The sequence below is a fragment of the Epinephelus fuscoguttatus genome, linkage group LG18 (genome assembly GCF_011397635.1).
Source record: "Epinephelus fuscoguttatus linkage group LG18, E.fuscoguttatus.final_Chr_v1".
Taxonomy (NCBI): domain Eukaryota; kingdom Metazoa; phylum Chordata; class Actinopteri; order Perciformes; family Serranidae; genus Epinephelus; species Epinephelus fuscoguttatus.
Window position 1 is genome coordinate 34904296 of NC_064769.1, and position 17031 is coordinate 34921326.

The following is a 17031-nucleotide window of genomic DNA, read 5'->3' on the forward strand; positions in this document are numbered from 1 at the left end:
AAAGAGATTAATTAGATTGATTAATTAATTACAGATCATAATTAATTTAAAATGTTCTTGGCAGCCATTACTAGCCATGTGGTGAAGGTCATGAGACCACATGGTGTGCATTCATTACAGGCTTAAATCATGCTATTTATGTACATTAAAAATTTCGAACAAATATCTTTTTAACGTGTCCTTTTGTGGAAACAGGGCTGACACAATAAGATCGTCCCCCTCTGTCAAACATTATATAACTCTAAGAAAAATCATGAAAAGAAGAGGATACTTATTTGTCTTTTCACCAGCATGTTCACAAACGGAAGCTGATTTCACTCACTGATGATGCAACTTTCGGAGCAGTCCATTATCTCAGAAGGGGTGTTTTCATTAAAAGTAACAGGGTTGACGACTACCTGGCGACCCGACTAAACTGACGTTTTTTACAACATTTTACATATATTAAGATTAAAACCCATTCATAAATAATGAAAGGACACTTAAGGATTTATATATAAGTTTATGTTTTTATGATAGTCTGACTTTTTTGGGCCTTAATAGCTAGTAAAAGTAGAACAATTATGCTGAGCGACAGGCCATTTTTACAGTTTTTGAATGACGCTTCATACAAAAAGGTGTTTAAAACTCTTTGAAAACAAAATAAATAAAATTTTACATTGTTTTAATGTTACAAGAGACATCATGGAAAATAAATTCTAAAGTGATTATAGTGTATTTATTGTTTATTGACATTTACAGCACAGTTTTGTTCGAGAGACACAAAATGGCACGTTTTCGTATAAACAATTTTCGTAGTGTTTGCCTCGATGGCTGCTGAGGCTCACGCCAGGACTCTACTTTGCATTTGTGCCAAGCCTCCACCTTCATGTCACTCAGGGCTTCTGACAGTTTCCTGTTTTCCTCCTTCACATGCTGATAACTCGACTCATACAATATTTTTAGTCTGTGACTAAGACAACTTTCTGGTGCAGAAGCTTCGTGAATGCCTCTGTCAGTCTGTTTTTCTCAGTCCCAAGCTCCCAGTTCTGCAGGGTGAGGGACTCCACTTCCTGCCTGAGTGACTTCACCGTCTCCTCTAACGCGTCGTTTGCAGTCTTCTGGACAGTAATGGTGTGACGCTGCTGCGATGCCTGAACCACAGAGTGCTGCAGCTCTCTTTCTAGTCCCTCCTTCTCTGTCACGATCACTCTATATTTCTTCTCCTCCAGCTTTAGATCTTGTTTGACGCTATCTTTATACTTGTCCTGCAACACCTGTGTTTTTTCCAGTTTGCGACTGACCTCTATCAGCCGGTTGCGCACAGAATCATAATCTTTTTCGACCTGGTCCAGCTCTGTGCCCACTTTATTCTCATTTAAAGTCCTGGCTAGGATCTCCTGCTGCTGTTTTTCAACCGTTGTATTTAGCAGACCAATTTCCCTCTGAGCCTTGTACATGTTCTCAAGAGTAGTATAAGGGGACCAGCTTTGCGCGTGCATGTGAAATGCGCGTGCACGTGAGACGTGCGTGCGTGCGTGCACGTGAAACCCCCCCCCTACACCCGCCCCTCCCCCACCCCACCCCCCACCCCCCTTCCGGTTCTCCCCCCCCCCCCCCCCCACACCGTCATATGAAATCCAGCTCTCATTGGTTAAACATAGCGCCTCCTTCTGGGGGGCTGGTTTCCAATGAAACCCTAACTATTGGCTAATCAAAAGCCCCTCCCGTCATAAATCCTGCTCTCATTGGTTAAACATAGCGCCTCCTTCTGGGGGCTGGTTTCAATGAAACCCTAACTATTGGCTAATCAAAAGCCCTCCTTGCGCCCCTGCACCGGAAAAATGTCGACAGGTGTTGATTCGTCACCTCGCCGGAAAGTAGCGACAAGTGTTGATTCAACACTTCACCTAGCCCAGACCACTGCGCATGGCGCCGGGATGTCCGAGATCAGAGGAATTAAGAATGCACGGATGTTTTACAACGACCCCTGCTGTGCAGCATCTGTTCGGTGTAATAAATGTTCAGACATGTCCGGGCAAAACACGAGAAGAAAGTACAGTAGCCAATCATACAGCAAGGCTAGACCAACAACCAATCAGGGTTTCATGATGTGTGTCGTGTTTGTTTTATTGTTTTACCCAAATGTATAAAAATCCCAATGAAACAAGCAGAGGATCTTTTTTTAAAAAAAAAGTCTAGGTTGCGTGAAACACAGCGGACCCTTTTCTACAGCTTTTACTGCGGACAATGGCCTCAATTAACGGTAAGCGTGCCTAAACTATATTGGATAACATTGCTCTCTAGATACTTAATTTTTCTCAGAAAAAACATTCTAAAAACAACAACTACAAAAAAAAAAAAAAAAGTATTTCTCATTAGGTACAGCTGCTGTGATTCGGAGTTGAAAACCGTGCCCCTGCACCCCACTGCAGCAGCCGTAAGTTAACATATCATTTCGTAGTGTGCGTGCTTGTGTGTGATTACTTATTTTCATTATTACTGTTATTAAATTCTAAATCTAACGAATGTATTTTCGTTTTAAATCTTGATCTAATGAATGTATTTTATTATTATTATTTTAAAGAGTGTGTTACTAAGCTAAATAAATGGTATTACTTTCCAGCTGCAGCACAAAGACGCTCACTTTCGTTGAAAAGGCGCAGAACAGACCCTCCAGCCTCTGCTGCTGCTAGAGATTTTATACCGTAAGACTGTTTTATTTTTATATTTTATTTATCATTAATGGGGGAATGCTTGCGGCATCATTGCAAACATCTGTTTACCTCCTCTTTCTCCACAGTGCACAGCGCAGGCCACTGAGACCCTCAATCAGTTTTCTAGCGGGTTTAACACGTAAGACACAATGTTTTAACGCTACTTTATATGAATATTATGTTAATATGTGTCGGATACAGAATACTGCTAACATATCGTTTTGTTTGTATTTTGTTTTTTCCATAACAGTGCCTGGGCGATTCACCAGGACTACCCGGCTGAAAATTTCCAGAGGGTTACACCGTCAGGACAAGGATTTCTCACGTAAGACACGTCGTTATTTAATAATAATAATAATAATACTAATAATAATAATAATAGCAGCCTAATAATGATAATAATATTAATAATAATGATAACGTTAATGTTGTATTTTTTTTAATAAACAGTGCTCAACCGCCTGAGCTGACGGCCACGCAAGAAACAAGCGCCGCGGTAGCTGCGTTACTGGTTGTCCAGGGATTATCTGCGGGTGAAGCGGGGAGCGCACTAGGATCGGGCGGTGTAGAATCGGCTCTCAACGGCTGTTGAGGAGTGCTTCAACGGCACATTCGAGGAGGTCGGGGAGTCTGTGAACTCGTTTCCTAACGGTCGAGAGGAAGTCGGCGGAACAGCGGACGCCCAGCAGCGTGAGAGGGCATCGATCAGTGAGGAACACGGGCCATCTCCTCCTCCTCCTCCTCCTCCGCACCGGCGGCTATTTAACGTGGGAATATCTACAGAGGCTTTGTGGAGTCAGCAGGAGTCGCTCTCCCCACCACAGAACACCAGCCTACAGCATCAGCACGAAGTAAGCAAAGATCTATTTTCTACGAGTACACCTGTGAAGGCTGGCGTTGCTGATACTGGTGCTGCTTCTGCTCCCGCAGCGGGGAGAGGTGTGTGTGGGGCATCTCCCCACAATATTAAGAGGTGCTGACTATATTCCAGATTTTGATGATCTGTTAGACAGTACTGGTGATTACAGACACAGTAACTTACCCGACTTACTGACATTATCACCTGTACCCGCCATATCCTCCCCTCCCAGTGTTTTTGCTGACGTTGTTGTTGAAAACGGTGAGGAGGAGAGCATAGCATTTATTGATGCACATCCAGGCCAGGCCTCCAGCCCGCCTCAGCCTATCCCTTTTCCCCTGCCTCCTCCAGTAGGTGTTGTTGTTGATGTTGATGAGAGTGTAGTGTTTGTTGATGCGTATCCAAGCCATCCCTCCAGCCCTCCCCGGCCTATCCCTCACCCCCTGCCTCATCCAGTAGGTGTAGGTGTAGTTGTTGATGCTGATGTTGAGAGTGTATTGAGCCATACGTCCCCGCCCTCCACCCAGCAGCCGCCTACCCCTCCTCAGCCTATTACCGACCCTGTCTCACCCTCTGATTCTCCCACCCCAGTGGCTGTTATAGCAAGAGAGAACGCATTGCTCAAAACCAGGTGCAGGCATCAGGCTAGGCTAATCAGGCGCGAACAGCGTCAGAAAAGATTTGCCGAGACGCGATACCTCCTCCTGGCAAGCGAGCGAAACCTGATTAGGAGCACTAAAACTAACGAGCGACGCTACAGAGCCCTTAATACACAGGTACATTTGCTTAAACAGAGCGTCGGCACCTTAATTGAATTACAGCACACAATCACAACATCAATAAATAACTTAGTAGACGCACTGTATAGAAAAACAGGAGCACATTGTTAAGTAAACGTAGATAATGGCACCACCGAGGAAAATGTTAAAACGAATGAGCACCCAGGTCGGGATGGTCGTTATGACACAGATGACGACAGCACACAATTTACTGATAATGTCGATTCGTACCAGTGCACTACAGAGGGGCGGCGTGCTTTGACAGGTACAGTTAGGGAACGTTTTAACACACCCTCTGGACCAGATGTATTGGCTAGCCACAGCAGTGTTATGCGCTGGTCCAGATACATTTTAAATAGATTGCGGGGGATAGAGAAGAGAACAGCACTGTTTTTAAGAGACAGAATTTTATGCCCATCATCATCAGCGTCATCACCATCACTCGCTTGCGGTTCAGGTTCTGGTGTTGCTGCTACTCCCGCTACATCTAATGCTGATGTTATTGTAGAAATCGGTGTTAATAATAACAACAGTGACAACGATAATATAGCATCACCATGCCGCTGCTGTCAGTTCTGGGACTGTGAGTGTCTCTCGTGTGAATGTGTGCGTGATAATGGAGCCTCTGCTGAGAATGCTGCTATCAGTTCTGGGGCCGTGAGTGTCTCTGGTGTGAATGTGTGTGATCGCGGGGTCTCTGCTGAGCATGCTGCTATCAGTTCTGGGGCCGTGAGTGTCTCTGGTGTGAATGTGTGTGATCGCGGGGTCTCTGCTGAGCATGCTGCTATCAGTTCTGGGGCCGTGAGTGTCTCTGGTGTGAATGTGAGTGATCGCGGGGTCTGTGCTGAACATGCTGCTGTCGGTTCTGTGAGTAACTCTATGGTCTGTCAACACGGCGCAGGAAATCCGGTAGAAGGAACACCTGCTGTTCCATCTACCAGTACAGGCGGTGCACAGTTGCGTGTCCGTGAACCTAGATTCAACGCTGCCGAATTTCGCCAGAGGGTCGATTTCAGAGACGTTAGTCTTGATAACATCACCCAGGCAATTGACGGTGTTAGAGAGAGGTTGTCATGCGTGATTGGTGCAGCCTTAGAGGACTCTCCTGCAGGTAGTGTATTAAATGTGGTTTTGAGAGGACCATCTCTAGCCAGCGATGTGCAGGCTGTTTTAAGCTCTGACAACGCATATAACGCTGACGAGTTTTTGGAGGTGGTCTCTCAAGTTGTGCAGAGTAATGACACGTCGCTGACAGATGATGATCTGGAGTTTGTTGTGACCGTGGCACGGGTAGTAGTGGTGGTGGTTCTAGACTGAGGCTAGGAAGCGTCCCTTATGATGAAATTTTATCTAAGAAGGAAGGCACCTGTATAACCCTGAAAACGACGTGTCTCAGAACAGTCTTTGTTTCTCTCTTTGTCGCCCATTTTGTTAATGAAAGCTTGTCTGCCACTGATAAAATGCAGTATGCTAAACAACTGCATAGCGCTGTAGGATTTGATGAAACCCACAAGGTGTCGCTCTCTGATATCACAAAATTTGAACATCACTTAAACATAAAAATCGTAGTATTCCACCATGGTTCAGGGCGTAAACACCTGCAGTGTTACAAAACCCATGACGCTGTACACGCCAGCACTGTGTGGATGTACCTGCACAATGACCATTATTACCTGATTGTAAATAAAACCGGTTTCTTTGGCGGGACCTATGTGTGTGACTACTGTTACGGTTCATACACAGAACCGTTTAAGCACGTTTGTAAATACCTCTGCAATGTTTGTTATACACAGTGTCACATGCACACAGGGGCCACTGTAAAATGTACAGGGTGTAAACGAATCTGCAAGTCCAGACACTGCTATAATCAGCATAAACACTCACTCTAAACACGACGCAGCGCCGTGTGACAAAGTGAAATATTGTGAAGAGTGTGGTAAAACCTACAATGCGGCAAGAACGCAGCATAAATGCAAGCCACCAAAGTGTACACACTGCGGCGAGGCCCTAAATGAGAGCGATGCTGTACACCAATGTTTTATCCAGCCGCTGAAAAACAAAACCCACACACAAAATACATATTTTTGATTTTGAGACACGTTATCACGAGGGCAAGGCGAAGCAAACTTTGTGTGTGCTATGGACACAGAGGGAAACAAATTTTGTTTCAACACCCTGAAATGCGTTGACACGCTTGTTAAACGGTACCGCAGCCAAAATATAAGGGGTACACATTTATTGCACACAACGCCTCTGGGTTTGATAATTACATACTGCTGGAATATTTTGTGCAACAGGATCCCTCCACAGTAACCATGCGTGGCAGTAGGGTCATCCTGATGTATGACAAGGCGTTCCAGCAGCGCTGGATCAGTTCTTTCAGCTTTCTGCCCATGCGTTTATCCAGGACACCGGCTGCCATGGGTTTTGAGGACATGGAGAAGGGTATTTTCCGCACAAGTTCAACACCAGGGCGAACGAGTACTATGTGGGGAAATACCCACCCTCTTATTACGGGTACAACACCATGTCTGACAGTGACAAGCATAGGTTCATGATCTGGTATGACACCGTCCGTGAGAAAACCTTTGATTTCCAGACAGAAATTCGCCACTACTGTGTTAATGATGTAGAAGTGCTTCGCAAGGCCTGTCTAATTTATCGTGAGACATTTATCAGGTGCACAGACCTCGACCCGCTCGCGTTCTCACGACACTGGCGTCGAGTTGCATGGGCGTTTTCAAAACGCGTTTTCTACCCAAAGACACCCTTGCCCTCACGTATGAAGGCGCATACACACGGCAGAATAAAACCTATTCTGAGGTGTCTATGCAATGGCTGGAATACGTGGCCAGGGTAGAAGGCTCCGAGATTAGACACGCTTTGAACCACGGTGAGCAACAATTTGGGCAGTGTTTTGTGGATGGGTATAACAGGGCCACAAACACATGCTACGAGTTTGCGGGATGCTTTTTCACGGATGTGTCAAGTGTTGCGCCCAGACCGAAGTGAATCCTGTCACCAAAAACCCTATGGCAGTCTGTACCACTCATTCTGTGAAAAATATCAGCGTTGAAAAGTGTGCATGGTCTGCGTGTGGTGGTGATGTGGGAATGTGAGTGGAGGCGCTAAAACGTTCAGACCCATCTGTTCAGGCGCACCTCAACACTTACAGGCTCAAAGAACGCCTCGACCCACGACAAGCCCTTTTTGGAGGGCGTACAAACGCCATCAAGATGTACCACAAGGCTGATAACGCAGATGAGAAAATCAGATACTACGATTTCACAAGCCTGTATCCTACTGTACAGTCAAAAACAATACCGGTTGGACACCCTCAAATTATCCACCGAGATTTTGGTCCGGTAGAAAACTATTTCGGGTTTGTAAAGTGTACCGTGCTTCCTCCCAGAGGTCTGTACCACCCCGTACTGCCCTACAGGTGTCACAAAAGGCTCATGTTTCCGTTGTGTGGCAGGTGTGCTGCGGAGTTAAACCAGACCAGTGTCTGTGCGCATACTGACGCGGCGACAGCTGTCAGGTGTGTGGGTCTCGTTTGAACTTCAGAAAGCTGTCGAGAAGGGGTACCTGATTGTCTGCATTGATGAAGTGTGGCATTTCCCAAACAAGACAGACACCTTGTTCAAGGAATATGTCAAGACGTTTTTGAAGTGTAAGCAGGAGGCGTCAGGCTACCCCGGCATGTCATTACTCTTGCAGAGAAAGCCCAGTACATACGCGACTACCATGAAAAGGAGGGGATTTTACTCGATGCTGACAAAATCTGTGTCAACAAGGCGGTCAGGAATTGTAACAAGCTTCTCCTGAACTCATTGTGGGGCAGATTCAGCATGCGGAGTAACATGCCCTCCTGCGAGTTAATTACAGAACCGGAGAGATTCACGCAGCTCATGTTCAGCGACCATTATGACGTGCGTCAGTTTGGGTTTATATCCGATGACGTGGCCATTGTCCAGTGGTGTCACGCAGATGGTAAGGCGTCCAGAGTGAATGATGTGAATGTGTTCATAGGGGCTATGACCACCGCCTATGCTAGGCTGATGCTGTATGACTTGTTGGACAGGCTGCAGGAGCGTGTGCTGTACTGTGACACGGACAGCGTCATTTTCACGTCCGGCCCAGGTGATTGGGTTCCCCTCTAGGCTCATACTTGGGTGACTTAACCGACGAGATCAATGACGGTGATGTGTGCGGGCTCCCAGAGGAAGATTATATCACAGAGTTTGTGTCTGGGGGTCCAAAGTGTTACGCCTACTGCACAAAACTTGGTAAAACGCAGGTCAAGTGCAAGGGTGTCACACTTAACGCCAAAAATGCAGCAGTGCTCACCCACGAGTCGCTTAAGGGGTTGGTCCAGTCCTTTGTGACCAATCAGAACACTCAGATGCATGTGATCACAGAGGCGGAAACCATCAGACGTGATAAAAAGAAGTTTCATCTTAAAAATGACGTAGTACACAAAAAAGTCAAGGTTGTGTATAACAAGCGCAGAGTCCTGTCAGACTACAGCACCCTACCTTATGGCTACTAACATCTCTTTTGACTCAAGACTGCAGCATCCGTTTAGTTTGGTGGTGAGTGGTCCTCAAATTGTGGGAAGACATATTTTGTCAAGGGTCTTATTGAAAATGCATCTACAGTTATTTCACATAACATTGATAATTTGGTCTACGTATACTCATGCTGGCAACCTTTATATGACCAACTCCTTAAATTAAGAGACATCAACTTTGTTAAAGGGTTACCCGATTCCCTGTGTGACGACGAGCTATTACCCCCGGACAAGACTAATCTACTCGTCATAGACGATTTAATGAATGACGCAAGTGACAATATAGAAGTTCAGAATGTATTCACCAAATATGTCCACCATAGAAATCTCAGTTGTATATATCTGGTTCAAAATTTGTTTATACAAGGCAAGGCTAGCAGAACCATTAGTTTAAACACAAACTACCTTGTCTTGTTCAAAAACCCTAGGGATAAATATCAGGTTACACTCCTGGGCAAACAGATGTTTCCGGAAACACTAAATATTTTTTAGAGGCGTTTACTGACGCCACTAGTTCCGCATACGGGTATCTCCTCATAGATTATAAAGCTGTCACTCCAGACCACTTGAGGCTCAGAACCGCTTTGTTGTCAAATCAGCAGGTTGTTTATATGCCTAAAAACAAACAAAGGGCTAAATAATGTCCACGCGTGCAGAGGAATCTAGCCATGTTGGAGTTGTTATATAAAGCAACGCCGGTATGAGAAGGGTCATTGTGTGGCGCTAGCGCAGACTTTATCGATGCACTCTGTGAAATAGCTTTAAATGTGTTGAGAGGTAACATCCCTTTGACAGAAAAACAGTACTCTCAGTTAAAAAAGAAGAGAGGCATCATCAGACTGGTTGCGGACAAAAATGTTAAACATTTAAATAAGATAAAGAGGATTAACCAGAGCGGCGGGTTTTACTACCACTACTTGGAGCGGCTATACCATTTATCACAAGCCTGATAAGCAGAGGTTAAGAAAGAAGAATATGGAGCATGCACAGAAGATGTTTTTGGTTCCTCAGCATCAGCTTGACATGTTAAAACAGCAGCAGCAGCAGCAGCAGCAGCATCAGGACCAAAACACTGCAAGCATAAGACAGGTAGTACAAAACGACCTTGACCGAGCCATGTCTGACATATTGAAACTACCGGACACAGACATATATGAAAAAGCCAAAAAATACTCTCAAGTACTGCAGCGTTATTTGGCATTGGTGAGACAGGGTGAGCGTGAAAAAACTGTACTGACCCTGGCAATGCCTGATAACGAAATTAGACCAGAGGACCGCAGACCTGATGATGATGATGATGATGATGGGCATAAAAGGACACGGTTTTAGAGGGTGTGTTAAAACACATTCCTAAAAGAAGTCAGAGAAATGCTGAATACATTCTAGATGCAATTACCCGCTCAAAGCATGTTTTATCCTGGACAGACAACGCTGAAATTGTTGTTAACGGCCGTCCCCTCCACGGTACTCATTTGTATGACCTGGTGAAAAGTGTCACTGCATCACACAATATTTCAGACATTTCTAGACCACTGGGGTGGGACGTGTTCCTAAAAACCCTAGCCCATTTAAACATACCTTTAATGGTCATCCCTAACAAACAGGTGCGTGGGGATATAGCGGAGTATAAAAGAATCGGAGACGCCCTAGTTTTTCATCCCATAAAAGCAAGGGGAAAACGGTCGGTAATAGGCTCACCGGGGTGCTTTAGCGCCCCACTAAGGACACCTGCTTCAACACGTTCACTACCTCACAGACTAAACACTTCACAGTGGGAGGATTTTTAATAATAATAAAAGTGTGTGTGTGTGTAATTTTGTTACATTTGTTCTGATTTCTTTATATTTTTAATATTTACTATTGAATGTCGTTTGAATGTATTTTTGTTTTTTTTTTTAACTTTTGACCAATTTAATGTATTTTTGTTTTATCTCTTGACCATATGAATGTATTTTTGTTTTAACCCTTGACCTATTGAATGTACCATCGTTTTTCATCATTACTATTATTAAATTCTTGACCTATTGAATGTATTTTTGTTTATAACTCTTGATCAATTGAATGTATTTTTATTTTTCATTATTACTATTATTAAATTCTTGACCAAATGAATGTATTCTACAAATGTTTTAAATAAATGGAATGTCTAAATGAAGATCATGCTTTCTCTCTATCTTTATTTATTAGAATTATTCACAGTCACACAGCATGTTGCTGCACTGTACACATGTGAAATTATATCCACGACATACAGAGGGCTGTATTTTGTTTACAAACTTGCACACCATAGCATCATTGCGTGCCAGATTAGCACTATACATGTTTAACATTCTTGTAAAAGGAATTCCTCTTTGTATATGACACAGAAAAAAGACACAATGCTGTCCACAGGCTGTAGAGTAGTTGTTCTGAACCTGCCTCTGGGAATAATACACGTCTGCACAGTTTTCAACGAGGTATCTGTATATCCCCGATGGAAATTTGTCGCTGTCGGGAGGGTTTCCAAAGCTATCAAAAAAATATCCATGCTTCTGTTTCGTAATATAAATAGCGAGCCAGTGTTCACCGGGCATGTTTGAGGGGTGTGTATTCACAACCAGCATGGCGGGGAACGCTGTGCCTTTATGGTTTGACAGTTGGTCGCATGCCAGGACTCCTAAAAAATTTGTCCCGTTAATGATTCTTTTATTGAGGATGCCGGTCAGCTCTATAGTGTTCATGGCTGATACCGCTTCTTCTTTTTAGTAATAATCCAAAAGTACTTGTCTCTTGTTTGATATTTCGATAACAGAATCGTAAACAGCATAACACACGAGGTTAACGGTGCGCTGTAGAGGTACTCTGAAACGGACTTCCAACCTCACATTACCACTTTTAATCAGTGATACATTCCCTGCACGACCGTCGTCAGGTTCCAGATTGAAGCAAAATAACGTGTAACCATTCCCAAATCATTACGTGATATGGCCAGAGACCTGTCTTTTAAATGACGTCCTGTAGTTTGTAACAGCTGGAAATACTATATCACATAATGGCCTCTCTGAAAAAGTGGCTTAAAGGGCTATGCAGGGTGAGACTGCCCGTCAGCGTACAAGCTAATAAACTCTGTAACTTAATGATGAAAAAAGAAGGGGTTCCGTTATAGCTCCCCGAATATGCCTCATGGTCAACAAAGCCTATGATGACGAATTTGGGGATTTGTCCCATGTAAAGATTTTCCTGGTTGCACACTCTTGTTCCTGCAGGTATGGAAAATGTTTTCAGAGCCACTCTGTCAATAGCGTATTTAGCGTTAGTGTGCTGCAGTGCCCTGCTATGCGCCAATCTAACGGCAGGTGCCACGGCCACCTTTTTCACAAATAAGCTAGCCGATACGATCTTCACGGCGTATTGATTATTTTGCAGTCATTAAGGCAAACTCGTCCTTTGATCGAATAAATTTTAGGAAATGTCTATACCGTTAGCAATAACTTTTCCTGAAAAACAAATCGGAGTGTATTGGTGCTATTAATTCCACAGTGCGACTGTTGACGGTGTATCGCCTCTTTCGGCTAGGCCTTCGTTATCTCCGGTTATGGAGGCAGCATTCATGTGGTCTGCTGTGTCTTTACAAAACAGGCCGCTGCTAAACTGCGTATCCAAGGTGTCCTTTCCGTAGTTGATTAAACACTCGATTATCCCTCGGTACGGGTATGTGTTGGAAGATTGGGTTATAAGCCTGTCTCCTAACATGATATCCACTTGCGAGAATAACGTACACCCGGGTAATTTACAAAACCCACATCTGCGGCTTGGGCCAAATCGGTACCATCGGGTTCGTGATTCTCGCGCGCATGTACAGGTAGGTATCGTTTAGATCAATGTAATCCTCGCCGCAGGCTGATATAAAAATTCCAGAGGCCCGGCATCCCGTAATGCCAAACCGGGGTATTTCGACAAATGTAGATTTTTCAATGGATGTCTGTGTGTACGGCACTGTGAACAGATCCAGCTCCGTCTTCACACATTCTTCCGACTGGTTGTGTATGAGTGCCATGGCTGTTGATGTTGTTTTCTCTTCTCAGACTAGAATATGTCTTTACGCAGAATCACCGCGCGTCTTTTGGAAGTTGTGCTTCTCTTGGTGGCCGACTTCTTTCTGATGCGTCGTGTCACTTTGACGGTCGTTTTACGCTTTTTGGACCTGCCGGAGCTGCGACCCCCCTCGATGAGGGGGGTCTTTGGACGGTCTTTCTGATCACCATCAACCCGCTTTCCTTCCTGTCGCCTCGATACAGCGCTTCTGGCAATGTTGGACGCCATATCCCCTACAATGTTTACAGCTGCGTTTTTTAAATGTGGCTTGGCGATGCTGAATCCTTTTTTAAATAACGGTACAGCCATTCTAAGCAAGCCTCGAAATATGCCGCCTAAACCGTTACCGTATTGTGTACTTGAACCTATAAATCCAGGTAATTCGCCACCCGCTTGGTTCATGTAATATGTCATATATCGGGCATCACACGCATATATGGTGTGTAGGCCATTTTCTCAGGTCTAGAAATACTGCTTCACAGGTCTAAAGTGTAGTTTAACAATCACTTTTCCGTACGTGAATGGTATATACTGGTTTTGATCGTTTTTTAACGATATCTCGATATCGTCAATGACAGATTTGGAGAGCGATGTATAGTGTGGCTTGTCATATGTCAGAGTGGGCATACGACCTACCTCCGGCGTTATATTTATACATCGGAGGAGCGGCACGTGGCTGTCTCCAACTAGCTGATAATAAACAATATCGCTGTAAACGTATATATTATAAACTCCCCAAAAAATATCTGCGGGTGAGGAGAGGCGTAGATTTTCTTAAAAATAGGGTCGCCGGTATCTCAAACGGCTCACCGGGCTTAAAACCCAATATTTCGCCAGTTTCGCGAATGTCACCTTATATCCTTCTCCTCGAAAAATGAACGTGATTTGTAATGTTGTTATATTGAAGACCTAAGCGCGATGTTATCGGGTTACCGATGCATTTAGCATTAAATTCTTTTAGTATTCTGGGAATGGAGTCGTAAACCCGCAAACAGTGTTATAGTGGCTGTCTGGTTGGTTTTACTATCGATATTAACACGTCCGCGTCAGAAGCAGGGAACGTTGACCACACCCTAGGGTACTGAAGTTCAATAACCCCCACCTCATACGGTTCGCTCAGAACGATCGGTTTTGCTAATTTTGTTCGGTAGCGCCATATCTTGTTATTAGGATACACGTGTAGCGATGCATTACTCGGTAACGTGACATAAAATCCGTTCTTGTTCTCCATCTTCTTGATGTTGTTGGGACGTGCAACAATTCCAAAGTGGCTGTGTAAACAGGTAACGCCCCGTGATATATATATACATATATCACACGTCAACGATGTCCTTTTCAGAGACCCACGAGTTAAATTTCTCAGGCCACCCCAACCATTTCACAAGCGCCATCTTTTCCGGCCTATAGTTTTTCTGGATATTACTTTCTCTATTTTAAACACCTTGTTTTTGTCAATGATTACGGCTGTAGCTCAGGCTCGTAAAATGTGCCTTTTACCTCTTCACCCGAGCAATCTGATATTCTATACACAGGCTGGTCGCGGGCTATGCGCCTAGTTATTGTAAAAACTCGTCTGTATATGTTTGTTCATAACCTTTTCTAAACACACCGCTGGAGTTTTGATATTCTCACAGTGTCCCCTACATTATATTTGAACGATACGATCCTCTGCGGTTTCTTCTTCTTCTTCTCCTTGTACAGCGTGTTAAAGACGAGCTTCGTTGTCTTTGTTTACATCGGATGGGGCCATCTTTATCGATCTGTGGTGAGACTTGTTGTAAGCGTTTGAGGTCCTGACGACATCAACATATCTACGCCGAATTAACAGACGTTAGATATCTCCACATGCGGTCTTAAATGTTCTGTTGAAACGCTCAACCGTATAGCCTTAGTCTCGCTTTGAGGTAGAGAAATGTTTAATTTTATACACCTCCATTAGATGTTGAAACTGTTTGTTATAAAACTCTGTCCCCTGATCGGTTTGGAGTTTTACAGGTATGCGCCCTTCCTTCAAAATGTCTTCAAACGCCTTTGCAACAGATGCACCGGTCTTGTTTTTAAGACACCTAACCCATGCATATTTAGAAAATACATCGATACATGTCAGCAGGTAGCACACACTGTCATTTTCTGCTGAATATTCACTCATGTCCACCAGATCGGCCTGGAACTGTTTGTCAATACCGCTAACCAACACCCTATTTCTAGGGAAGTGTACAGCTGCTTTAGCGTGGAGGGTATACACATCTTGCCCCTGTAAGTAACGCTTTACTTCAGGCATCCCCGGAGCCTCCCCAGTGCATTTTCTAACAGCATCGCAAAGTTTTTGTACACCTCCAAGACCCCCTGGGTGTGCGGGGTCGTGGTAAATCTTGTCTAGCGTGCGCTCCATATTCAGTCAACAACACAAGTGGCCAAGATGAGGTCGACACACCGTCTTTTATTTATTTATGGTTTTTCAACATGTTTAGGTATTTTACACACACCATCACATCTCTGTCTATCATGTGTCGCACTAGGTGCTGAACTGCATCACAAACATCTAATGGTACACCATTTTTAATCATCAAAACACACGCATCACAAAGAAATGCACAAAGACAAATAACATGGCGTGTTGCAAACGCCTCAGACTCATTACAGTTTGTGAAATATGCCGTTACCACATCTTTAACCGCTGATGAACTGTGTGCTGCCGCACACACTGTATCATTCCAATTTTTAACACTTGTCCTTATAACGTTTAAATGGTTGTTGAATGTAACACATTCGCGAGGGACACCGTCACCGGTAATTACCCCGTGCAGAAGTGATGTCAGTCTGTTCACGGCATGGCGTCTTTTCCACGTGAAAAGATATGTGGCTAATGTGATCCCAAAGAACAACATCATTTTTTCTGCGGTAAATATTACAAATCTGTCGACATGCAGCAGCAGCAGCACTTGGTCCACACGGTGAAGGCGTTGAAAGCGGTCTCGTGCTTGTGGTCCTCCTCCGTCTCCATTTCCTCTTTGGCAGATGGTCCGTCACATCCGGGTCTGAGATAGTGTCTCAGAGTCTCGGCCGCTCCTAAAAGCCTGTCTTGTGAGAAAGCCCCCGGTGATATCTGCGCAAACAGGTAATGCAGAGCTTTTCCTAGAGACGGGTTGAATACAGAGTCCAGGATCTGGTCAAAATACATACATCTGATCTGATCAAAATCATACAAGCAAGAGTGTCGACGCTGACTCGGGTGGTTGATTTTACATCCGTTGCAGAGAGCTCTTGTTTTTTCCAGCCCTGCGTGATACTGGCAGCGTGATAGAAAGTCTTTGATCGTGTCCACGCTGTCTTTTGTCAGGGACCGTGTCGAGACATGTCCCTTCTCCTCCTCCTCCTTCTTCTCCTTCTTCTTCTTCACATGCAGCGCCTCAAGCGGCTTCATATGAGGTGTCCAGGGTTCCACACCACCGCAATCGCTTTTCCCAACACCCTCTAGTATCATCGTGCCATGGGTGCTGATCAAGACACTGCCTGTAAAAACAACAGAAAAACAACATTAAAATCATATACAGCGTTTATCATAATTTAAAAAAGACAAAAATACAAAAGTTATGCTAACCTAGGCTTTATCAGTAGTCGATGTGTCTGATGATTTTCGGGCGGCACAGGGAAGGAAGGTGACTACCCCGCGCATTAGTCTGCGCATCATCGAAAAGAAGACGTTTTCTAACACTCTGGTAAGAAGAGAGGATCCTGTCTCTTCTGATGCCCTTGTCAGCTTCGTCAAACAATTTCTGCAGAGATCTCCAGTCACACCACTGAATAAAGAAAACAGTTTTAAACCACTCGTCACGCTCTTGAAGCGTAAGAGGGTAGGGTTGTTGTCCCCACGCGTCGCGGCCTCTGCTCGCGATCACAGATTCTCGATCTTTGCACACACTGAGAAAAATAAAGTCCTCCCGCCGTTTGTTAAAACGATCCGTCTCAATGCGGTACATCTCAGGCCCGCTTTGCTGACCCACTGCGAGACATAAATACTCTCTGGGAAACCAGGTTGGTCTAGGTCAG

At 44.5% G+C, this 17031-nt stretch overlaps 1 long non-coding RNA gene across 1 annotated transcript; it reads left to right on the forward strand.

Annotated features, from left to right (window-relative positions):
- Positions 1 to 2808: 2808 nt before the first annotated feature.
- LOC125906010 (uncharacterized) lies at positions 2809 to 3274 on the forward strand. The gene is made up of 3 exons (XR_007451728.1): positions 2809 to 2835; positions 2947 to 3021; positions 3147 to 3274. It is a non-coding gene; the product is annotated as an uncharacterized LOC125906010 (long non-coding RNA).
- Positions 3275 to 17031: the final 13757 nt, after the last annotated feature.